Below are 25,618 nucleotides of genomic sequence, written 5' to 3'. Positions count from 1 at the left end.
GAAATGGAAACTATGTGGCAGGTCTTAGGCACCGTATTCCTGGGCATAATGTCCTTAGAGAAAGCAGAACATTTTTAGACAAATCATTGACTTATTGGTTTTCCTCAGTGATGAAATAGATAGTAGCTTCTACCCTACCGATATCTCACACTTACAGTGAATTTCAAACATGGGTGTCACATATATACAAACTTTGAAAAATGCCAAACATTATAGAAACATGTTAATATTACTACTATTATTTATACTGAGGCATAAAGATTCTGATTGGCAAATTTCTTTCCTTTTTCTCTTTAACCCTTTGTTTCCTATAAGCACAATAAAAACACTATTTTTTCCAAGTATACTACACCAAAATTCTATTTGAAATTTTCATTAGTTGGTTTTGTTCTTTTCCTAAGCTTGTATTCTGCTAAATCTTAGATTATAATTTGCTTCTTGTACTTAAAAACACTGCTCTTCAACAATGCTTGGGGGCAGTGTCTCTCTGAGGTTTGTGACCTTTTAATATCCTGATTTTCTTCTTTGAATTCTTTATATGCCTTCAAATTTTATTTTTTATTTTATCTTTTCAAAGTCCTACAAGTAAAACAGTTGGCTAGCATATTTCCTAATCCCACATCCTTTATAGATTAACACAGTTTTAAAAGTTCAACTAATGGCGAGTGTTGGCCCTGAGCCCCGGATGAGGCTACCGCAGAGAGCAGGGGGGAACAGCGTCGTGCATTCACCCCCGGGGAGCCGAGGGGATGTCCGAGAGGAGGGCCTGGATGGCGCAGACACCACAGGGCCAAGGAATAGACAAAAGAGCATTGCAAGATGCACGGAGGGCTCACAGTGATTAGAAGTTGGAACTAAGTCAGGAGGAAGATGGTGAATAAAAGAAGAGGTGGCTGGATTGGTGTCACTGGAGAGAAATTTTAGTTGAATAACAAGAGAGCATTGGAAACAAAAATAGCCAGAAAATGTTTAAGGGAATTAGGGGGTGAATTGTGAGGAAAGAGAGGGAGCCATGGGGAATCTGGTGGAGCAGTAAGGACAGGAACTGAATGGGAGCCCAGAAAAGCATCTTGGTGGAAATGAAGTATTTCAGATGGCTGAACATGTTCATAGAAGTTTACATGAAACATCTCAAAAGAACTGGCATTTATAAAAACTCCCTCTAACATCTAGATTCCCTGCAGGGTTTCTGATAGTCCTAATAGAATTTCCCAAAATATATTAAAAAGTAATCATTTTACCACAAGCTTGGATTCCTCCTTTATAGTCATATTAAGTACATGTCTGAATAATCTCAGGACGGTATGAAACAAGCATGGCCTTTTTTGAAAAAATCACTCTCAGTGAGTCAGTTACTTCTCAGTGTGTCAGCTGGTCACTGCCCCAAGCGGGAGTGTGTGTGGATGAACCAAGAGGGCACTTCACTCTTGCACTCTTTGTTGCTGGATCCCAATTTTGATCCTGAACAGAAATGTGCTGTTTTCAATTCCTGACACTTTACCCTCTATGTTGCTCTCATTGTCTCTTCTCTGCCTGCGCCTGCCTTTTTTTTCACCCCCTCCAGGCAGCCCTCCCTCTAATTGCCTTCTTCCAACATTTTTGTGCAGATTCTGCTTTCTGACTTTCCCTTGAAGTGCTTGCTCCAAGCCCACTTTGCAGCCTGGGTCCGGGGTCAGGATTCCTTGCATTCTGAACAGCACAGAGAACCACAGTCTCCTTAGCCTTCACCCCTGTCGGGAAGCGTCCCTTTGTACCAGCACAGACTTGAGGGCAGAGGAACTGAGTCATATTTCCTTGATGAGGAGGAGGCTGAAGGTCAGTCTTGTGGAGTATGGGCAGACAGGGCAGGCGATGTGCGTCGCAATTTCTAGAGTACAAGCAACGTGGGGTGTGGTGCAGGGGTGCAGCAGGCTCTGGGGACAGACTCCCTGAAGTTAAAACCTTGTTTTACCCTTTACTAGCCACGAGATCTTGGGCAAGTTCCTCAGCTTCCTCAAGAAAAGGGAGATTCTAATAATCTCTACCCCACAGAATATTGTCGTGATTCTCATACCTCGCCTGGTAACCTAGGGCCATTTGTAGAAGGGAAGGGAAGACAAGTATGTAAATTTAGAGTATTAGGACTTGGTTAACGAGAATGTCTAATTGGTCAAGAAAAAAAATCATTCAAGGTAAAATGAATGTTTTTACCACCATACCATTGAACTCATTTTATTTTACTTCGACCTGAATTCTTGCTTTATCCGGAAGGCCTATGCTCATGTTCTAACGCCCCCAAAGTTATGAGGCCCACTGTTTATGTAGCTTCATAATAAAATTAAGAATGGAGAAAAGTTTGCAAATATGAAGTAGATTATGTCCTTTCTCTTGAAGAAGCCGAAGTGAGGTGTAGTGTTTTCACTGGGGAGTGGCTTGGTGCATTTTGTAAGTGAAATTTTGCCCCTATAGTCTAGGAATGTTCCATGCAAGCTTTGTGAACACAGCAAGCCAGTAAAGCTGGTCAGAACTGCCTCACGATATGGTAATAAACCATTTCTTCCTACTTTAGTGTAGCTTATCCCACAGTGCCAACTTCAGCACTATAGAATGACCTCATAGTCCAGTGAAATGAGTTCAGGGTCTGGTAGAAACCACTAACAATTATCTGTAGTTATAGTTAAATTATTTTATATGGGCTTGAATTTGGGGGAGAAACCTTATAGAGAAAATAATGAATGGTGATGAGTTTCATCTTCAGGAAGTAATTTGGTTAGTTGCACATTAAGATGAGAGGGAAATATAAAATTATCTTCTTATCTTTATGTATGGAATCTGACATTGACCTTTAAAATGCACAGTGACTATATTCATAATTCTGCTTTCTCACTAAAGCTATGACTGGTGTCTTTGTACCAAGAATTTGCATCGCTAAGAAGAAAAAGTTAAAAAATTATCTTAAATAATCATTTTAACTCCAGTCCTAGGTAGAATATAAACAGAGGGGAACAAAACATTTTTTTTTTTTAGCTTGGGTTCCTATACAAATGTGTAAATACACATGTTGTCAATAGCATCTTGGAGATGCTCCATTCTATGACTAGTGGCTTATGTGTTTAGTGCATATTTTAAACTTCCTGGCATACAGATGACATCATTTTCCATTTACTTCTGTGAAATTTCTCAAGACTGTCTCCTTCAGGATTACCTTGAAAATTTCCAAAGGATAGCATCTCTGATCCTATCCAACATACGCACATAGGTCATTGTGCACCCTGCTCAGGTGCCAAGAGTTATGCAGCTTTACCCCAACACTTTAGTTGAATGTACAAAATCAAGTGTGAGACTCAGAGGACAAACTGATCAAATCTACGTTTATCCCTACATTCCAGTTTGCAGAGCTCCACAGCAGACTTTGAGGAGTTCCACTATTGTTTTGGTACCTGCTATCATTGGCTTTCCCTTTACCTGCTGTCTTTCTGGAAATTCACTTACCTATTAGGATCATCTACTTACCCCCAGTTTACCTGTGAGACAATTAAAACAAACATTCATAAAAGGTCAACATTATATAATTGAGAAAACTCTTACTGAGATAAATTGGCCACCTTGGGAGAAAAATATGCTAGAGTATAAATCCTACCATATAATAAATCATATAATGGTTTGTTTTGCACCCCTATTCTGTTTGTATTAAGGACTGTAAAGCACTCAAGCATTATCAATATCTGTGTCATTATTATGTGTGCAGATTTCACGTATTTGTAATCTGATTTTACTCAGTTCTTTTCTGTGTGCCCCGGGTGCTGTATATTATACATATATGTCAATAAGCAAACATAAAGTCATCTATATGCTTCCATTGTTTTATTCCCTGTTTCAGAGATTAAGTGAGAAGCCAGTAGGATATAAAAATTGCAAAGCATTCTTCCCTTTGCCAAATGATGCATTTCTCAGAACAAAAGCACCATACAGTTCTTTACATATTAACTTCCTATGCTCGTCCTAAGTAATGAGGTTCCAAATAGCATGTGATTTCACCATCACCTCTCCCACAGAATAAGGTATGACTTAATATTTGTGAGATTTCTTAATTGTATTTCAGGGTTCTTATCAGTTAGATGCTTCTCTAGAAGTAGAATCAGAATTGTGGAGAACTTTGTAAAACAAGTTCCAGAAATGACATTGGTGTATTTTACCTGAAAATTTGTACTGCACAGTTTTCTCCTGGTGTCCTGTTCACTCTAGCTTGGTGTCCATCAAAGCCGCATCAAATATAGTTCCTGCAGCAACTGAGTAAGGCAGGAAGAAGGGAAAGAGGCTACCCACGTGTTAATGTCAAACCAGTGTCCACAGAGGAAGGACATGAATTGTCCACTTCTGCCTCGCACTCTGATTGGTGGGAAAGATGAATCAAAGGAAGAAGATATTGGTAGACAACTTGTAGCTTGCTCTAATTAGAATCAGGTGAAAAAGAGACATAATGTGAGATGTATCCCAGACTTTGTGAGAATGGGCCGTCACTTAGATAAAGTTGAATTATCAATCGCTGTGCCTCTTAACGTTGTGGTCAAGTTCACTCTAGTGAATCTCTGCAGTTCACTTGAAGCGCAAGGTGCAGAGTGCCCTGGGAAGGCTGTAATGAGAAAGAGATTGTATTGTAACCAGTGGTTTGGTTCCAGTAATACCTACATAGATCACTAAACCACAACAAGCTGAGGTTCTTATTCAGTTAAATGAAGGGCCAAGTGACACTCTTTGTATTGTAACAGAATAGCTTTATGAGCTATCTCTGTTATTTGGACTAATAAAGAGGAAGTGTGTCATGTTTTTCAAATAGGATGCTGACTCTGAATGACTTACTTATTTATGTGAGTAGGCCCGAGGGCTGGTCTCCACTGCGGGAGAAGCCTGCCATCTCAACGGACGCCTTCAAACAGGCACCCACAGGCCCTGAGGCCCGGAGAGGCAGGGAGCCGCTTCAAAGGGGTGGCCGGGGGTGGGCTCCTTTCAGGGACTTCAAATTGTCCCATTTAGAGCTAAAAGGGAACTGGACTGTCATTCAGATCCACCAACTAAAGACCCCGAGGCCCTGAAGCATTTGGCAGCTCTCCCTCCAAGGGTGCGGGGGCCATTAGTCTCTTCACCTGTTCTGTGTGATATCCAGCACCTACTGCCTACGTGTGGCCCCATGCCAAGATCCAGATTCGCATGTGTTCAAAAAGGAGAAGAGTGGGAATTCAAAGCCACTTTCTTTGTCTAATCAAGGCCCGAATGAAGGGACAGATGTAATAGGTACAGTTGGCGCTTTTGCGGACTTCCCGTAGCATACAGACGGCACGTTCAGGCCCCGCTCTCTGCTTGGCCTGCACCAACCGTGGGGAGCCGGCGCTGCCTGGTCCGTGGGAAACCAGCGCTGTTCTTTTCCCAGCTGTAGGATTAGATTAATTTGTGCCTTCAGGCAAATCACTCAAGAATTTATCTGTTTCATCACAGTGAGCCTTCAGGTATATTATGGGATTAAGCCTAAAGCACTTTGAATGCCCTCTGGTGACAGGTGTTCTGTGAAAGAGTCTTATAAGTACTATCTACTTAGCCACAGAAACACTTAAAGAGAAAGGAAACAGCGAGGGCACGCTCTGCAAAATGGCAGTGTGCTAATACTCCCGCGTCAGTCCATGTCTTGATTCCGAACATCACACAGAACATATTAGTAGCTATTTGGTGCATTTACCCCTGGAAATGGCAGGTACAAAGTTAGTTATCCACCTGTGATACAGTGAATATATATGTGGGTGGCTGCCAAAACCAGGAATTAATCACAAATTATTAATCAATTAGGGAAATATAAACATGCAAATTTTTAGAAATGCAAGACATTTGGAACATGTAACATTTTTATGGCCTATTGACTTTGAAAGCCAGCAAGTTATACTTCCAATAAATAATACCAGACCTCGACTTTGCAAATCTCTATACTATTTTGAGTTACCTTAGGTGATAGCACAGAATTCTCAAAGCAAGTTTAGTCTCAAAACACTTCAGTTTTTTCAATATATTGTATTTCAGGTCTCAGGGGAGAACAGAGCTATTGCGAAATAAAGGTGATACAACAATTCTAAGAAAAGTTGGAAATTTCTTTTTTGAGATATAAGTAACCTATACTCAGCATAATAGTATTCAGAGCAGTTCTTGGATTCTGCAGAAATAGCTTAGGATCTCCTTTTCTTAATTTACCTTAAAAACCAGTAAACTTAAATTTACTTGGATATTTTTTGCATGAACAGTTGTAGATACATTTGACATCTGTTTGACACTTTGAATATGTTCAGCACAAACATACACATATATGCATCTATCAGTATATGTGTTATAATTGCGCCTTAAGAATTCCTAACAACGTATATGCTGTGACCTTTATAGTAAGTTATTTGTCTTTGTGGTTCTAAAACCACTAAACAGTCCACACTTTGAGCAGCAAGGATTGTTTGTATTGTCAGAGATATTAACAGTGTTTCTCTGAGACATGAAAAAAGAACATCTAAAAGTATATTTAATGCCTCATAGGTGCTAAAATTCAACAATAATCATAGTATTTTTTTCAATAATAACAATGCAACCTTAAGAAAATTAGCCATAGAAAATATAATCCATTAAAGGAAATATGTATACTTTTCTGCAACCCTGAAGGCTGCCACTTTGCACTCTCCATTGTCCATGTTTTCTGCTGTTCCAAATCTTTTGCAGAAACATGTCAATAGCACCCACTGAAACTGTGTTTAAATTTAAAACATTTTAACAGTGTGCTTGTCAATCATGTTTCTACTTTGTTTATCTTCAACTGAAATTGAGGGTCTTATAAATGCAATCAAACCAAAATCTCTACACTGACAGGAAAAGACAAGAGCTAATTAATAAAAGCAGGAAGAGGTAAAAACACCTACATTTAGGGAAGCAACTACCTTTGAACAAAAACCTCTGTGAGAGATCTGAGAGCCTATTGATTTACTCAAGAGACATTTGAGTGCCTGTCTTGTGTGAGATAACGTGGAAGCTGGCTTGGTCAGGTTGCCCAAAAGGCACAATCTAAGATGGGATTTGTGTCGTGTGCATGTGATTTTCAGAAGAAACCCGTAAGAAAGTGAGGGAAGCAGAAAAAGGTAGAGGAAGAATGCAGGCAAAAACCCGGCTTCAAGAGTCTAATCTCTGGTCCCACCAGGCGCTCTGGAGCACCACAGAATCCATCCCTACCCTGGGTTAAGGGGTGAGGCTTTGATACCCACCCAGCTGCCCCGGGTGGGGAGGGGGCAGTAATATCACAGGGATCTCCAGGCGAGGCAGGTCACATAGACAAAGGCAAGCCTCTGGAGAAGGGTGCAGGTGGAAACCACTAGCAGCCGACGCCCATAGTAACTGGGCACCAAGCCTGGCATCTGTGTCAGAGGTGGGATAAAACAAGGCCCTTAACGTTACCAATGCAGAGTCCTCAGTGAGCACCTCTGGGCACAAGCAAAGAGGTGTTGAAAATTCTGATGATACTTACCTCCCTGTGAGAGAGAAATAGACAGTGTGTGTGTTTTATATTGGAACAAATGATAGAACTATATTTTTAGGCTAATCAATAACTAATCAAAGGCTAAATTTAGGTCATGCTTATAAAAACAATGTGAAATGACCAGATGGACAAACCTCAAGGAGAGAGGGTGAGCAGAGAGACAAGGAAATAGACTTACGTATCAAAAATGATTACTGAAGTATCAACTCTGAAATGGCAAAAGTTCCTTTAACTAAAGTAGAAAACACTGGAAGAAAATATCTTTTTGGAGGAAATGAGTCCCTTTCAAGCCTATAGCCTCAGAGATGCTGAAAGGATCTGCAAATGGAAATGCACCGGCCCCTAAAACCTGGCCTGAGATCACAGGGAAAAGGACAGAGGTCACTGCTAGAAAGTCATCAGTTTATGGGCATTAATTGAGGTCACCCGGGTGGATAGGATGGCCAAGAGAGAGAGTGTAGAAAGGAAAGATAAGAGGGCAAAACCTTGAAATTAGGGTAAACTTCTATTTAAGAGTTGCTGGGGGGTGAGTGAGAAAGTTAAAAGTATTGGGAAACAGAATAAGAGGAACGTTCTGAAAGAGAGAATGGTCAACTGCTTGGAAATGCTTCAGAGACAGCAGGGACGATGGGGCCTGCGGAAAGGCCATTGGTGATCTTGAGTGAGTCTAAGAGCGGCTGTGCTGTGCAGGGGCAGACGTGACATTTCATGGGTCTTGGGAATATAGTAGCTATTGAGAAAGTCAAGAGATTAGGGACTATGCAGAAGCTGAGGTATCACAAGAAATGGCCTAAGATCACATTTAGAGAGGTCAGGGAAAAGGTAATGTTATTTTTTTGTAATTGAGGCAAAGAAGTCGATGAAAAAGCAGTAACTGAAGTTGCAAGCAACGGGAAACAATAATAAATAAATAAACTGGATGCACCCGAGGAGGTTAAAAGGCAAGCACAAGCATAAACAGGGGTCAGCTCCTCTAGCCTGGGGACACATTGGCAAGGAGGGGAGCATAGGCACCCATGTTAGGGGCGAACGGTAACGAAGGCAGCACGCGTAGTCCTCTCCTACAGAAGGAAGCTTTGAGTGTAGCTACGATTGAATTTAACTTTTGCTCTTTATACGAGGCGTTGGTCTCCAGATTGCTCACAGTGTCCAGGCCAGTAAAGTGTACAGCTTTTTCCCACATGCACAGCAAGCCCGATTCAGTCGAGGGAAAGCAGACAGAAGGATGGAAGTGGAGGAGGCCGAACTAAAAAGAGGTGGAGCGGGCAGCGCACTGGGAGAAGAAAGGGTCTCTTGCCCTTGCAGTCTTGCTGGATTCCGCAAGCAGCTGGGGACGGTCCAGGCAGCTCATATTGCTCCTGTGTCCATGCCCTTCTCCCACGTACCTGACCAGTGGTATCTTAGAAGAGCATGTCTGTTATCAGCCATTTGTCTGAATTCTTTTCTTTTTTTTTAGGAATCAGTTTTGCTAGGATACAATTCTAACTTCTTGGAAAACTTCTGTTTTATTGGTATAATGTAAACAATGTAAGAGTAAATTGTTGCCAAAATTAAATTGTTCTTAACTTTATTGCTTTTGGCAACTTTCACCTTTTATATCTCTGTGTTTATTTTGTGAACTACCATTTATTCTTTCTCAAATGATGTAAAATTTCTGAGCATGCTAATGAAGTATAATTCCCAGCTAGGAAATGTCAAGGGACTGCTTTACCGTATAAGTAGTGTGGCCATGTCTTCTTATCATGAAATCCTTGTGTTTATAGTTACAAATTTGTATATACAATACTGCTAACTTATAATAGGCTTAAAATATTTTTCCCTGGGAGCTGATGGAAATGAACATAGTGTATTTCTTCCAATTGTTGCCATAGTGATAAAAACCTTTTCCAAGTAAAACAGGGATGGCATAACAATTACTAATTCCAAAGAAATGATTCTAATCTAATATTGAAAATGGTGTACTATTCCTTTTGTTTTTCCTTATGTCAAAATTGCAAAATGTGTGTGCCTAACACACACTTTATTACATAATTTCTAATGTAAGAAAATCTGAAGCAAAAAAATGAATAGATGAATTCCTCACAGTATTTACGGGGTGAGGCTTTCAGTTGTAATCTTTTATTCTTAAGACAACATTCCTAATTATCTACTTTATGTTCCACCTCTGTACTCCTCCTTTATATCTTGCAATTCAATTTCAAATCTAATTACTATAATGGGTTTTCTTAAAAACACACAGTTTATTTGCTTTATTTTCCTGCCACATCATTTCTGACAACTACCCACATCTTCTAGCAATAACGCATTTACAAAGATGAACAAATCTGTGAAACTTTCTCAGATCCTACTATTCATGTTCAGGTTTTAAAAGTCTTGACTTCCCTCTAAAAATCAAATGAGGACACTCTTGAGAAATATCCTATGACTGAGAATTGTTGTATTTAACCTCAATTCGATACAAAAACGTCAGCACCATTGCTTTCTGAAGACATTGGAATGAGCTACACTAAGATGGATGATTAATGAGGTGGGGAAGAGTGAGCCAATGAAACAGGACTGGCATGGAGCAAATGTCTGCTGCAGCCCTGGGAGAATGTGATTGGGGAAAGACAGAAAGGGACTGGCTCAGAGAAAACGCACCCTGCCTTATCTTCATTTTCCACATAACCTCATAACCTGTGTTTGCTTTCTTTTAAGGCATAGACGACTGTCCGTCTAGTCAAAAGGATTTTTTTTAAATAGAAGAATTGATGATATTGTCCCCATGAAACAGCTGGGCATTAATAAGCCATGGAGTCTTTATAGTATAATGCTACTCAAGTGTGGTGCTCAAAGTGTTAATGGACCATGATAAGGATGGAAATTGAAAACACATGTTTAGAAACTTCTGTAATAGTTTAATATTGCTGTATAATCTAAGCACGTGATTATTATTAGACTCATTCAGTAGAACAGGGTGTAAATGAGTTGGTGTGTTGCTGGACACACATGGAGAATCACAGAGGTGCTAGCTGCCTACAGGTCATGAACAGCAGGGCCACAGCACAACATGGGACATTTTGAGGTTAGCTTGTCAACTGTAATACACAAAAATCTAAGAGAATATAATCATTTATTCTTATAAGTTGTTTTTCTAAAGTATTTAAATTTTTAACCAAGTTAGGAAGCAAAATTTGTATTACGTAACAAATTAACCCTAAATGTCAAAAGAAGCTTCATGGGATTTTTTGGACATATATTTTCTGCATAAATAAACCGATGGCTGCAGAAGTGATTCCAAAGAAATGAAGATCAGAATAACTGGTACTAGTTTTACTAGGAACTATCATCCTTCATTTGAATACAGTTAATTGATGGTATAGAATTAAACCATAAGATATTATTTGCAGAGATAGACTGGTTTAAACAAGCAATGAAACTGTCAAAACAAAAGCAGCATTTACACAAAACAGAAATACCTTCAAAACCAAAAGGACTTTGAAAGAATGAACATTGACTACAAAAGCCACCTGAAGTAAATGCCCAGTAATTCATACTGATACATTAGTGCTTTGGTGATGTTTTGTAAAGCTTCAGATTGCCGAGGCAAAAATAAATGTGCAGTTGCTGAGGCATTAGGTGAAAGATGACATCAAAGATATTTACTTGGAAATATTGAGTGAATATGTGGCAAAGATGCCCTGGCTTGACATATTTAAAGAATACTTGCTCATACCAACTCAGAGAACAAATAAAACCTGCAAAATATTTTTACTGCCTCTGACAAATACACAGGTAATACTCACATGGCAATTCTTTGGGTGTATGTGCAACTGTAGGTAAGATGCTGAAAGGGAGAGTGTTTTTCATCAGCTTCCTTGCCAGAGACTGTAAGGAGCTTTGAGCTACAAAAAAACATGAAGGATTACATTGCCGTCTAATATGGTTTCAGAGTGCAGTTTTTGTAGAGGAGTATGTTCTGATGGGGCAGCAGGGCAACATGCTGGACCGGTAACCTGATTAAGGAGTTGGCATCAGAATAGAAACCCGCATACCGCTTCCTTCATCCAGAAACTCTTACTAACAAAGAAAGTCAGCTGACCAAAATAGTAGGCTTCATGACATGGTAAAAGTCATGAATTTGTAAAGACATGTTAAAATTGAAATTTTCTAAAAATTTTGAGATCTATGGAAAATGGTCAAAATAACAACTATTATATGCTGAGGTATGATGATTATTGAGGAGAAAAATTTTGTCAAGAAAGTTAGAATTGCATAATTAACTCATTGTTTCTGCCACTTAAGAAGCCAGTGAGTGGGCTCAATATCACTGATCATCAGAAAAATGTAAATCAAAATCACAATGCGATTTCATACCTGTTAGAATGCCTGTCATCAAAAAGACAAAAAATAGCAAATGTTGGTGAGGATGTGGAAAAGAAGGGACTTGTGCACTGTTGGTGGGAATGTAAATTGGTGGAGCCACTATGTGAACCAGTATGGAGGTTCCTCAAAAGTTAAAAATAGAACTACCATATTATCCAGCAATCTCCTTCTGTTTATACATCCAAAGGAAATGAAGACAGGATCCCAAAAAAGTATCTGCACTCCCATCCATGTTCATTGCTGGGTTATTCACAATAGCCAAGATGTGGAAAAACATAATTGTCCCTTAACAGATGAATGGATAAAGAAGAGGTGGTATGTATATACAATGAAATATTATTCAGCCATTAGAAAGAAGGAAATCCTGTTTGGAACAAAGATGGGCCTTGAGGACATTATGTTAAGTGAAATAATCAGAGAAAGATAAACACCTTATGAGATTACTTATATGTGGAATCTTAAAAAGCTGAACTCATAGAGCAAGAGACTAAAATCATGGTTACTAGTGACTGCAAGGTGGGGAAATGAAGAAGAAAAAAGAACAGTTCTCACCTGTTTAAAAATGTAATTTGACAGTTTGACAGACAAACTTGCTTATTTGTCTGATGCCTGCAGTATTTTTAATAATAATAATACTTCCATGCACAGAAGGAATGCAACATACTTTCAATGACAGAAGAAAACTAAAGGGCAAAAAGTGAACTTTCCACAGATTATTACAATATATTTCCCAATAGTTTCACAACAGATTATAAAAGAAATAAGTAATGATCTTGATATTCTACATCTGTGAAAATTATCGCCAACTATTTTTAATATTTGATAGAATGTTTTGAATTGTATTATCCATCAAAAGAAGATCTGTATATAGGAATTCCAGGATGCCAAATTCATTTCTCTCATTGAAAAACAAATTAAACAAAAATGTACGTGGTTGATTGCTGAAACTGGCTACTGATGGAAGACTGAAGATGAATTTTGGAAACACACCATCACTTGCTCCACTTTTTATAGAAGTTATAAAGAATATTCTTCTGAGTTTTTCAGAGCCAGTTTGGAATCTTTTATTCCAATCCCTTCAACATACATCTGTTAAACTGATTTCTATACTGAATGTCATTCAAACAAAACAATGACATTTATAGATAAAACATATGTCCTACAAGCAGTGAAATTGTCAATTCAACTTAGGTTAGATCTGTCAACAAGCAAGAACCAAGCTCATTTTTTACACTCAGACTTTAAATACTGATCTAATAGTATTATTTGTTCAAAGAGTGTTTATAAGCACTTAGTATGGGAATCACTGTTTCACTCATAACTTTTGTTCTGTTAAAATTGCAGAGTGACAAAAAGTTCCAAGCATGATAGTGAATCCATATAAGTATGCATATATGCGTACTTTCTACGTGTACACTTTCTAATTTTTTCCCCTTTGATTATATTTATATAATTTATTGAATCCAAAATTAAACATTAGGCCTTATAATGTGTATGTCCTTTTTAATCTTTTTCTAATTCGGTTTTCTTATACTTTATAAAAGTACTGATACACAATTAGCAAATTGGAAACTTAGAAAACTAGTCTTCTATCATGGAATGTACATCCATCTCTAGAAGCACCAATTCCGTTACATTGACTCCAAGCTAAAACTGTAACAATGAAAATCTCATCACTTGCAGAAAAAAGTCCTTTTATTTAAGCGTTACTCATTAAGCTTTTAAAAATAGTTTAACCTTGTAATAATTAAGAGAATGTGCACTTAACCAGGTCAACTCTAAGAATTATTAAAATATGTAATGAGTTCTCAGCTATGCAGTATATACAATCGGGGCTTAGAATGCAGGCAGCCATATACCATAGAAGGTAAGGGTAACATGCTTTACTGTCTGTTGCGTTTTATTCCTGGCTACCTAAATCAGTTCTTCTGGAATCTATATGCAGCCAAGATAACTAGGGGGGCTAAGAGTGATTCTGTAAATGGAATCTCAGAAGTAGTATTCCACGAGGAAAGAGCGCTTTCTTCTCACTCTTGGCTTTCTCCTTGGGAAGAAGATAAGAGGAAAGTTAGTGGGTCACGTATGAACAATAGTCTTATTTACTTTCTGAAGCTCTGAGGATACATTTTATACCAAGGGTTCAAATGCCCTAGAGCTCAGCATAAACAGAAATTATATGTCGGACTTAGAAGTACGGACAGGTAGGCAGGACACAGTTGAAGGTATCTAGGTACGGTCTATGAAGATAACTTTCTGGCTGAGCGTAGGCCAGACTAACCGGCTTTCTTTAGGTGGGATGAACATACCTGATTTTGGCATGGCTAACGCTGACTTGGCCACAAAACTGCAAAATTCTGAACCATCTCATCTGTTATGGGTGCTACATTATAGCAATAACATTAATATATACAATAGTACAGCGATAAAAATAATATGTATGATGATTCTATGTTACCCTCACAACATCCTTCTCTGTTATGGATTATTATCTCCATTTTCCAGATGAGAATACTGAGGCTTGAAGAAATGAAGGTGACTTGCTCAGGGTCACAGAACCAGAAATTGGTAGAGTTGGATTCCAACCCAATTCTGTTGCCAAGTTTTGGTCACACAATAGCCATGTTTTTCAATCTGTGTGTCATGATTCATTAGAAGGTCAAAAATGAGCTTAATGGGTCTCAATCAGACTTTTTTAAAAAGGGATAGTCAGGATACAATAGAATACACAATGTAGTTTAACCAATGTAGGGGAAAATGGGTGACCTCAGAGACCATACCTAAGACTAATATAGAAGCTTCTCTGCCTGTTTGCACAGCTCTGTCTTTGTCTGGAGCTGCCTTCATTCATTTCCCTAACAGTATCTTCAGCTCTCCTTCTCTCCCCTCATCCATACCTGTGCACATGGATGCTAGCTGGTAGGTGGAGACATTCCTCTTGGTGTAGAGTGACTTTGGTGATGGAAGTCAGAACAACCCACAGATCTTGCCAATGAAAAGAGGGCCATTCATCATTTCACTGGTTTGTGCCTATGGAGATCTGACTCCTTGAATTTTTTGTTGTTGTTGTTATCATTAATGTACAATTACATGAACAACATTATGGTTCCTTGACTCCCCCCATCACTGCAGCATCCCCACCACATACCCCATTACAGTCACTGTCCATCAGCGTAGTAAGATGCTATGGAGTCACTACTTGTCTTCTCTGTGTTGTACTGCCTTCCTCATGTCCCCCCCCACTACATTATGCGTGCTAATCATAATGCCCCATTTTCCCCCTATCCCTCCCTTCCCACCCATCCTCCCCAGTCCCTTTCCCTTTGGTAACTGTTAGTCCATTCTTGGGTTCTGTGTGACTCCTTGAATTTTTTATTAATAAAATTTTCACCTCTGTATCACTTCAGCAGCGCAAACCCTCTAAGGTTTACACTGAGAATTACGGAGTTATGCAGACTCACAGGGGAGTCCCATCTCTGTGCTGTAGAGAATGCCTCCCAGCCTCTCTGAGCCTCAGTGTCTTCAGTTGCACAGCAGAAAATGATACTAACAATGCCTAAACTGAAATAACGTTAGGTTAGAAAAACATATATGGAAAGTAGCCAGGACAGGGCCCATCACATGGCAGATTCTCAAAAACTGCTAGTTATAATATTCATTTCCAAGTATATGAGTGCAATAAAATCTGCTAGCACTAAAACCATGGAAAAGATGTAGTTCTTTTCAAATCCTAGAGGTTTGGGGGATTTGTCACTCAGCACAGTTGCCCTGAAGAAGTGTGACCAGTCAACAGGTGTTTGAGGGCTGAAACCCAGCCTGTGCTCTGCTAAGCAACTGTGCGCCCCAGAGTAGGGCTGCAGCCACGGGTGGGGGGTGTCTTTTTCCCATTATCACAGAAGCACCGTATCAGCTAACTGGGGGCCCTGCCTCCTGGGTCATCAAAGTCACCTCACGTTATTGTGTGGGAGCTTGGGGGCGCCATTTAGTGAACTATTCCATTTAATAAAGTATGAGATGAACAAACTCTTACTGTAATTAGTCCCCTCCAGATAGCTGTACTTCTCATATTCTAGAACAGTTTTGAGAGAAATAACACTTCCAAATGAAAATATTTCCAAAGTTACAACACAGAAGTATAAAAGTACAATACTATTTCTTATACTCTAAGGCAAAAATCTCAATTTTTTTCTCAGGTTTTCTATATTAGAGTCTAGCATTGTTCAAGTCTTTCATCTAAGAACTAATAACCTGGGGAATCCAGAAATTCAGCACCATTTTATTTTCTTCTGCTATAAAAACTGTATCCTATAAAATGTCAATTCAGTTATTAGCATACGGTAAGTGTTGCAGTAGCATAACTCACAATATTTCTGTGTATGCAGCTAAGTTTGAAAACACCTAATTGGGAATCGTAAGGGACTTCTAGTTACATAAAATGTAAGTGTTCTAATAGCACAATAATGGCAATTATTTTTAAATAGAATTCAATATGTGAACTGAGTAAGCTGAAACTAAATCTGAGTGTGCCGATCCAAAGTATCGGTTTCTTGGAGCTCTTAAATAGAGTATCTGTTTTCAATAAGCTAGATATATGGTGACCTTAAATAAACCTGTCGTATTTCATAAGATCAAGCAAAGGAGGGAGAAAGAATGAAGAATCCTTATGAAACATTTGCAGTCCATTAAACATCTCAAAGACTACTTTGTCGACCTGTGTTACAGATAGTTTAGTCCTGATCCGCTGCTGGATTTTACAAGCATCTACCCAATGACAAGGACAAAATACTCACACTACTTACTTGTGTGTGTGTGTGTGTTTCAAAGAGTACACGCACCAGAAGGATGACGTCAGACTTGCGCTGTTTACATTTGCAAACTCGGAATAGTTGGGAAAACAGGGCTAGAGGTGGTCAAGATGGATTTCTGTTTCATCTGTAACATTTTATTTATTTTTAAAAAGACTTGAAGAAAATATTGCAAAATATTACTAGTTGTTAATTCTATGCTATGGAGCAATAAGCATTTGTTACCTTTTTCTATATATCTGCATTTTTTAATTTTCTCAGCAAAATAATTCCAAAGTACTTAAAGGTTTTATCATGTATTCTCTACATCAGTAACAATAAAAATAACAAAAATAACAACAATGAAAACATCACCAGATCCTAAAGAACTTTCAAGACTTAAAGTAATCACACGATTTTGCTATTGGTCGTTGTCTGTAAGCATAGAAATAAATGGGATCCCATTGCTTTCCTTGTGAGTGAAGGTTCCTCATTTGCTTGGTGCCTTTCCAAAGGCTGCACATAATTCCATTTTAGTTGTTAGCTCAGTCCAAAAATAACAGTATTTACTGAGCACCTATTATTTGACAGGCACCATTGTAGACGCTGAAGATATAACAATGGAAACACAAGACGGGGAGTCAGCAAACTATGGCCCTGTGGCCAAATCAGACCTGCCACCTATTTTTATAAATAAAGTTTTACTGGAACACATCCATGCTCGTTTACTTAGAGATTGTCTGTGGCTGCTCTACAACAACAGAGTTTAGTATTGAGACAAACTAAAGTATTTATTATCTTACCCTTTACAGGAAAACCTTGCCAACCCCTGCAGTAGACAAAAATCTCTGCCCTTGCGGAGCTTACAATACGTTACAGAGACTGATAGTAACAAAATCAAAGTTCTAGTGCAGGCAATGGTGATCCATGCCACCTAGATTAAAACAGGGGAAAGGGGTGAGGGTATCGTGAGGAATTCAGGGAAATCTATGTTGCAAAAATGACCTTTGGGCAATGCTCTGAAAGAGGGGAGGGAGCAGGCTCTGGAAATCTGGGGGCCATTGGGAGCAGGGGCAGCAAGGGCACAGGCCTAAGGCAGAAGTGTGGCCAGGATGGTGGGAGAGGAGAGACGGCAGAGTGCGTGGGGCCGTGTGGCTCAGAGCCCTGCAGGCCGTTGTGAGGAGCTCAGCTTTTACTCTGGGTGAGGGCCCTAGTTTGTCCTCTGTAAGATTTAGAGTATTCATTTCATTTAGAGACTGAGGCCGAAGGTGTGGATACCACCTCCTTAGGCAAAATGCTCTTTATGTTTGCAAACTTCCGTTCTAATCCTGACCTTCATCCCACAGTCCTTACCAGTGCTGAGAGGGGAAAGAACTGGACAGCTGATGATGGCATGCTGACGCTATTTGAAAAACATCTCTGTGGACGTATCTTACCCATAAGTCAGCCTTGTGGACATGCTAGCATCAGACAGCACAGTCTATGTAAGGCTATGTAGGGAGAACTCACTCGATGCCAGGAACCATCCCTGCCTTCAAGGAGTTTGTAGTCTAATGGGAAAAGATTATAGAAAGCTCTTTCTAAACAGATACTTTCTCTTAAATACTTCTCAGGTGTTCACATATTCCAGTCCACTGTCTTTAGGCCATCATCTTTTTATTCTTTTTTTTTAAAGTGGAAGCAGCTAAGCCTAAGAGCTTTTATGACTTGGTCATGTTTACTTAGTTAACTAACAAAAGAGACGGCACTGCTTGCCAGGTTTCTGCCTTCTCAGTACAACGTATACTCTTTTCCAACCTATTTATTGATAAGACAGTGATCAGTTGTTTTATCATAAATATAAAGCAGTTAGATTCTATATTTACCTCAACTGAATTCATACCTTTCTCTAATATAAAACATAACCATGGACAAGTGTACCACATATTTAAAGATGCCAAAATAGAACTATTACTGCTAATACCACCCAAGGCCACTTATGTTCAGGTTTAATGCAACTTCCACCTCCTGATAATAATGGTGAACTAGGTTTCTCTTTTCTTGGGTCTCTTTAAGCAGCCTTAATATTTTGTATGGGAAAAAAACACAAGGAAAGAAAAAATATTCTAATGCTAGACTATAATCCCCTCATTGGCAGAGTCTGTGTCTGATTTTCTCTATAATCTCCAATAATCAGCATGTAGCAAACACTTAAGAGATGCACAAATGCTTGTCATTGATATAAAATAATCTGTTTACTCTATTTTCCCATTCATTTGTGTTCTAAATTGACAGTTGATTTCTCAGACCATGAAGAAATCTGTAACTTTGATTGTTTCCAACAATAGCTCCTGTAGTTTTAGCTGTTGATGTCCCTGAAGGATTTAAATTAAGGATCAATCTTCAGGAGTGCAACATCCAAACGAACGTGAGGGCATCACCACATAACTTTATGTTTAGAAGCACATATACAACTGATGAGATTTTTCTGTTTGCTGCTGGAGATCTTGATATCAAATACACCCCCACAAACATGTTCTCTCCTTTGAATAGACTTAAATTTCTTTCTTCAGTATGATTTCCTGCAAGTGATTGTCAGGTAAAAATACTTTATTGTATGTAAGGAAGATACAATGATATTGCTACTTGCATTTGTGCTTTTTCCCAGGTACTGGTTTCTCAGCCGTGATCCAACATCAAGGGCTTTTTTTCTCCCTTCCAGCAGCCTATCCGACTTCTCACTCATGAAGTCACTGGGACCTTTGGCCATCGTGGTATTTTAGGGCATCTTTGCAGCTTTGATTCTATACTTTAAAAGATGTCCAGGCTGTGGCATTATTTCCCAGTAAGGACTTTAAGGTATTGGTTGATCATAAGATAAAAGAGTAAAAGAGAGTATAAACTACATTTGCATATTTCTGTGCATTAACTTAAACATCCTTTTTTTTCCTACAAGGTCTTTCACTTGAGTTAGGCTAGCCAACTGACATATTGCTCATTAATCATACATATTAACTGGAGTAGTTAAAGCTTTAAAATCCATCATACCATTCTGTCCACAGGGACTAGTTCTTGTTTTCTAAATGTGATGACATGTGCTTTAGACACTGCTAATTAGGTCTTTCCCTTGAACATTCATCCTGACATGTTTCAAGAGCATTTTTCCTCTTGAGTACAAGTTCATTAAATTATTAATATCCTTGTATAAGTTTTGCAGGATTACTTACACAATGCAGATTTCCATATTCTAAAGTCATAGCTCACAGTGAAGATTGAAATAAATCTCACTTCCTTATAATATCTTTTTTTCCCAGTCAAAAACAGTGGACTGGATAAGTATCAGAGAATTATAGATACTATTGTACTCAGGAACGTAAAATATTAATGCAAGGTAAAAAATAGTACATGTGAATGGAAATGCGTATCAGTCAGTGTCCTCCAGAGAAACAAAGCTAAAAAAATATGTATACAGAGGTGTGAGGGTGGTGGAAAGGGAGAGATTTTAAGGAATTGGCACAAGCAATTGTGGAGGCTTGGTAAATCTAAAATCTGTACAGTAGGCAGGCAGGGTGGAGACCTACTGAATAGTTACAGTTCAAGTCCAAAGGCAGTCTGTTGGCAGAATTCCTTCTTGCCTGGGGGAAGCTAAATCTTTTTCCTATTCAGGTCTGCAACTGTTTGGATAAGACCCACTCACATTAAGGAAGACAATTTACTTTATTCAAAGTCCAAATAATTAAATAACTACTTAATTATTTAAATTAATAATTTAAATGTTAATCTCAGCCAAAAAAACACCTTCACAGAAACATCCAGAAAAACGGTTGACCAAATTTCTGGGCACCATGACCCAGCTAAGTTGGCATATAAAATTAACCATTGCGAAGTACTGCAGAGAATCAACTCCTGATTATCTGCAAAAATGGAAGGAAATATTGCCATAAGCAATATAGGTCAGGGAACCTAAAATCAGTTCTACTGAGCCTCTGTATTAAGTGATGAGTTTATAGTGGTTTTTACCTTCCTGCCTATAATATACATAGGCAAGTACTTAGATCAACCTCTATTATATGACCTTTCAAAGACAAAAACTTCCAGTAGCTTCCCATCATAATCAAAAACCTCAAACTGGGAGCCTCACCATAACCTACCTGGCCCAGGATAACGTGGCCTGCCCACCGCCCACAGGCTCGCTCCTCTCCAGCTGCCTGCGTTCCTTGAACAAGCCACACTCAGGGCTTTGCTCTTGCCGTTCCCTCTGCCGGACGCTCCTAAGACCTTGCATGGCCCGTGGCCTGCAGGCTCCCTTGATTCTCGTATCTGCTGAGGCTGCCCCTGATGTTTCCATCTAGAACTGCCCATCTCCTTGTAGAACTCTATTCCCTTTACCCTGCATTATTTTTATAACTCTTATTGCTATCCAAAGTGCATGTTTTGGTTTAGTTATCAGATATGCAGTATGTATAGCACAGCGGTGATGATCAGACTAAGTCCCAGCTCTGCTAGTCACTGGCCATGTGACCTTAGACAAACTGCTTTGTCTCTCAGTTGCCACATCTGTAAAACTGACATGGCGCAAAGATATTCTGAAGATTTCATGAATAAGTAGATGTGAATTGCTTAGAATGGTGTCTGGTGGAGATTAAGGACCATGTTTTATCTATATTATTATGTCTCCATTGTCCTATAAGCACTATGAAAACAAGATTCGAGGTGTTTCCAGAACACAGAAAAGGGTCTGGCCATACCCTTTTGAGTGGGGACTCAATAAATATTTTTTTAATGAATTACTGAATGAATCTGGGCACATGGTAGCTGAGAGTCCTATAAAGATACAGTGAAGAGGTGGCAGATGAACAAATGAAGCGTTTAAAAGTTGTAATGGAAATTTTTTTAACTGAGAAAGCTGAGTTAGATTTTAAGTGTGTGTTTATATGTATGCATGCATGTATATATGCATGTGTGTGTGTAATACATGTAGCATGCTGCCAGAGGCCAGATGAAGCTGGAATGCCTGCTTATAGAATGGTTCCCTAGAGGGAACGGAAAAAGTCAAGGCAGAAAATAAAAAGAATCTAGCCAATGACCCATCGTGGAGCTGTTAGGATCGATGGGGCCCCCGAGTTTCCCAGCAAACCTTAACCTTATCTGTGAAAAGCTTGGAGCTGAAGGAGGAAGAAGCTCTGTGGAGTGACAGATTGACAGGGACGGACTTTCAGTTACTTTGACCCAGTCACAGTCTCAAGTGATGTTGGAAGTTAACTTTAAGGAACTGAAAAGTAGTATTAAAATCAAGAAAAAATAGATGCATATTTGAGTAATGGCATGTTCCCAAACATTCAATTTTTAAAAGTCATCAATCCATTTTCCCAATACTAAACCGATCGTGGAAGAACAGTGAGGGCTGGTCGCTGGGAAGTGCCTTCTGGACACACTTGACTGAAAGGCTGGTGACAAGTGTCAGAGATGAGAGCCAAAGGAGACACAGCTGTGCCCACTCGGAAGTGCCAGGGGAAAGCTGCCCCTTCCTGAGGGGACTTTCAGGGTTAGTGCCCCGTCTGTTAGCGAGGGTGTACAGATCGCTTCCTCCGCCCACATTTCCTTCCCATCCCGGCGACGCCATTACTCACACCCCCTCCCAAAGGGAGTGCTGGAGAGTTAATGAAGGGTGGCACGTGATCGGTTTGGGAAGGAACTGAATTCCCACTTTCCCTCCCCAGATCTCCTTCGCTTACCTATAACCAGATAAACGAGTCTGTCCAATTAGCTGCTGTGAGTAACTCTCCCTGTTTCACCTTGAAGGCAAGATGCAGGTCTTAGTCATCTTAATGTATTTTTCCTCTAACATGGTATATAAAACACAGCGGTAAAATTTGCTGGGTAAATTTACTCATCTTTGAGATAGGGCTTGATTCTGCAGTCAGCATTTAAATATCTAGGTGCAATTTAACCCATTAAATTCAAATGAATGAATTGAGAATTCGGCACTGAAAATTCTTCTGTGAACCTTGATAAGTACCACCTTGTGGATCCTCTTGAATTCTATTCAATACCGGGCAGTATTGAACGGCTTGTATTCCTATGAATATGTTTAGTGCTAGTTCACTCAGTCCTTCACACTGAAAATGCAGTTCTTAAATTCCACCCCTTGAGGATATATTTCATCTTTTAAAGTCGGCATCAGATTAAGTTGCAAATTCAAAAATGCTCAAAATGTACCCTCTATAACTTTACTTAATTGAAATCAAGATACAAAATGTCCTTAATGATTTTTCTGTTCCAATGCTGGCTGATAAGGCTGAATTTGTGCCTGTTTCACTGGCCTGGACTCTGACCTGTCTGAAGTTTGCTGAGCGACCTCACTGCAGCGTTTTCATTCGAACATTTCTGTGAAATGCGACACTGTCCGTTCATGTGCACTATTTGTCCCCACACATGTTGATTTTGTCTACTTAAATGCAAAAATATAACAGTTCCCCTAACAAAAGTTATGGGATGAAGGATGAAATTGTGCATTCTTAAGACATTACGGCAGTGCTGAGACCTGTAAACGCAGTGGCATAATTCCCAGTCAAGGCAGGCAGTGTATGGCTTGATTCCCCTTCTCCGGGCTGTGGACATGCCCACTGTGAACTTCCAAGTATGGAGGAAAAGAACCCTTCACAGTGCACTTCCTGCCTCCACAGGAGACATGAAGATATGTTACAGCATGTTTAGGAAGTTGTTTGGCCACACCCGTGATACCAGGATGAGTCAAGTGCCAGAGACGGGAGACGGCAGCAAAGACAGCACAGCCAGGAATCGGGCAGAGAGGGGTGGTGGGTGGCCTGGCAGGGCAGTCAGGAGTCCAGACTGAATGGGAAGCTGAGGCTGGCATGACAACAGGCAGGCAGAAGTCGGGGTAGATTCCGAGGCGAGCACAAGCAGAAATCAGGCGAGTGGATGAGAACTAGCAAGACCCAGTCTCCCAAGGGCAATACGCAAATGGGACATTTCAACATCTGCTGTGGTAGTGAGAAAACAAGAGAATCTCAACAATTACATCAGCAGGGGAACCTAAATTATGAATGATCAGAATCCCCACCACGGAAACCTGAATTTTGAGGATTGAGGGTTTTAGGATCAGATTTACTTGGGCTTAAATTTTGGTCCCGCCAATTAAGAGGAGAGAAATTCAGAACTAAATATTTAACCTTTCTTTCTCTATAAAATGGGAATAGCACCACCCACCAATAGTAACTTTGAAATGATTAAATGAAATAAGGTAAGTCAATGCTCAGCACTCAGTGCCTGGACCGTGGCGAGCACCTGATAAATGGTAACCGATTTAATGATCTTTAGTCATAGACCTTTCTTACATTTCCTGATACAACATGGACCCATCAGGGCACACGAGGAAAGGCTGACTGCTGGGTTCACCCAGTCAGAAGGGGCTGGAGGGCAGGGTACCAATCAGACCAAATTAGTACCAACATAATATCTTTTTTTTTTAAGATATCCTTTTTTTCTATTGAAGCATAGTTGATACACAGTCTTATAATGGTTTCAAGTATTCAACACAGTGGTTCAACAGTTCCCATATTATTGAATCCTCACCCCCACTATAGCTTAATAGAAATACTAATCGGTGACTGACCACACATCAGAGCACCTGGCTCAGTCCAAGGTTTAGGTGAAGTATTATCATTTATTCAGATGATCATTTATTCAGTCATAGCTGAGGGGGGTTAGATAATAAGGTCATAACTTCTAGCTTATTTTGAAAAGCAACATTCAAGCAAAAGGGACAGAGAGATGGGGAAGTTGTGAAAGGACTTAGAAATTGTGACATCCCAACCTGAATGAGGAAGGCAGGACTGAGAATAGCGTCATAGTATGGGTTCATCTTTCCTCGGCTCCATCTATTTCAAATCATTTGTTTATGCTGAATTACATCTTCTTCCCACGTCCTTACAAGAGCTATTTGTCTGAGCCCTGAAATAATGAGATCTTTATAACTAGTGTGTTGCTGCTATTGTAGATATAGTTTTAAATATTTGTTAAGAAATAAAATGCACTTAGGATATTATGCATTACTCACATAAGTATTTCGTTCCCATTATTTTTTTTCACATATCATTGATTTCAAAATGTGTAACTTTTTACATCTGTCATAAATCTTATTTCCGTTCACCGTGTAAAAAAAGAGAAATCTTCCCAGAGAGTATGTAATGTTTTCCTATGTAATTAACACCTCCTTCACAGTTGCGGGTGCCCATCAAGGCCCTGTCTCCCCTTCCTTGACATTTCCTTCATACCTTGTTCAGGCTGAGCTGATGCCTGAGGGTGTGCTAAATACACACATGGGGACAGGGAAACATTTGAGAGGGGCCAGCTGTATTAGCAAGACCTGGCATGTTAGAAAGACTATACATACGTATACACACACACATTCCCCCTCGGGCTTGGGGTCTGCATACCACCCTTTATTCAAGTCCAATGACTGCTGTAACCTTGACTTCATCCCATCATCCTCCTCAGCAACCCAGACCATTTGTCACTGAAGCACCAGTCATCCATTATTTGCATTCTTCCCTTCTTAATGTTCCTGGAGGGCCAAGTGTTTATAAATCAAGTGGCTAATTTAAGACACACGTGCTCTCACACAGCAAGTCATCCTGGAAGTGTCAGGTTATTTTTACTGTTGAAAATTTGTAGATGTCATATATTTAAATAGCCTTGGGTTGCTTTTTTTTTCTCCCTGCTATAGTGACCCTCTGTGGTCTTGCACACAGCAAATGCAAATGGATGAAGCCATTAGATGATGCAAATACAACCATTCCATTGGGGAAATCTCCTGGTTTCATTTTTACTTTTAATTTGTATTTTAGCATACATTCAGAAAATGTATGTACCATAAGGTTACAGCCCAATGAGTTTTCACAAATTGAACACACTCATGGAACCACACATGGTTCAAGAC

At 39.5% G+C, this 25,618-nt stretch overlaps 1 protein-coding gene across 6 annotated transcripts in view; it reads left to right on the top strand.

Moving 5' to 3' along the window:
• Positions 1 to 25,618, top strand: part of COL19A1 (collagen type XIX alpha 1 chain) — a 286,095-nt gene that overhangs the window by 152,591 nt on the left and 107,886 nt on the right. The gene's annotated exons all lie outside the window — the stretch shown is intronic.

Source organism: Manis javanica, chromosome 16 (genome assembly GCF_040802235.1).
Source record: "Manis javanica isolate MJ-LG chromosome 16, MJ_LKY, whole genome shotgun sequence".
Classification (NCBI taxonomy): Eukaryota; Metazoa; Chordata; class Mammalia; order Pholidota; family Manidae; genus Manis; species Manis javanica.
The sequence above is the reverse complement of the archived record's forward strand: the minus strand, read 5'-3'. Positions and strand labels throughout refer to the sequence as shown.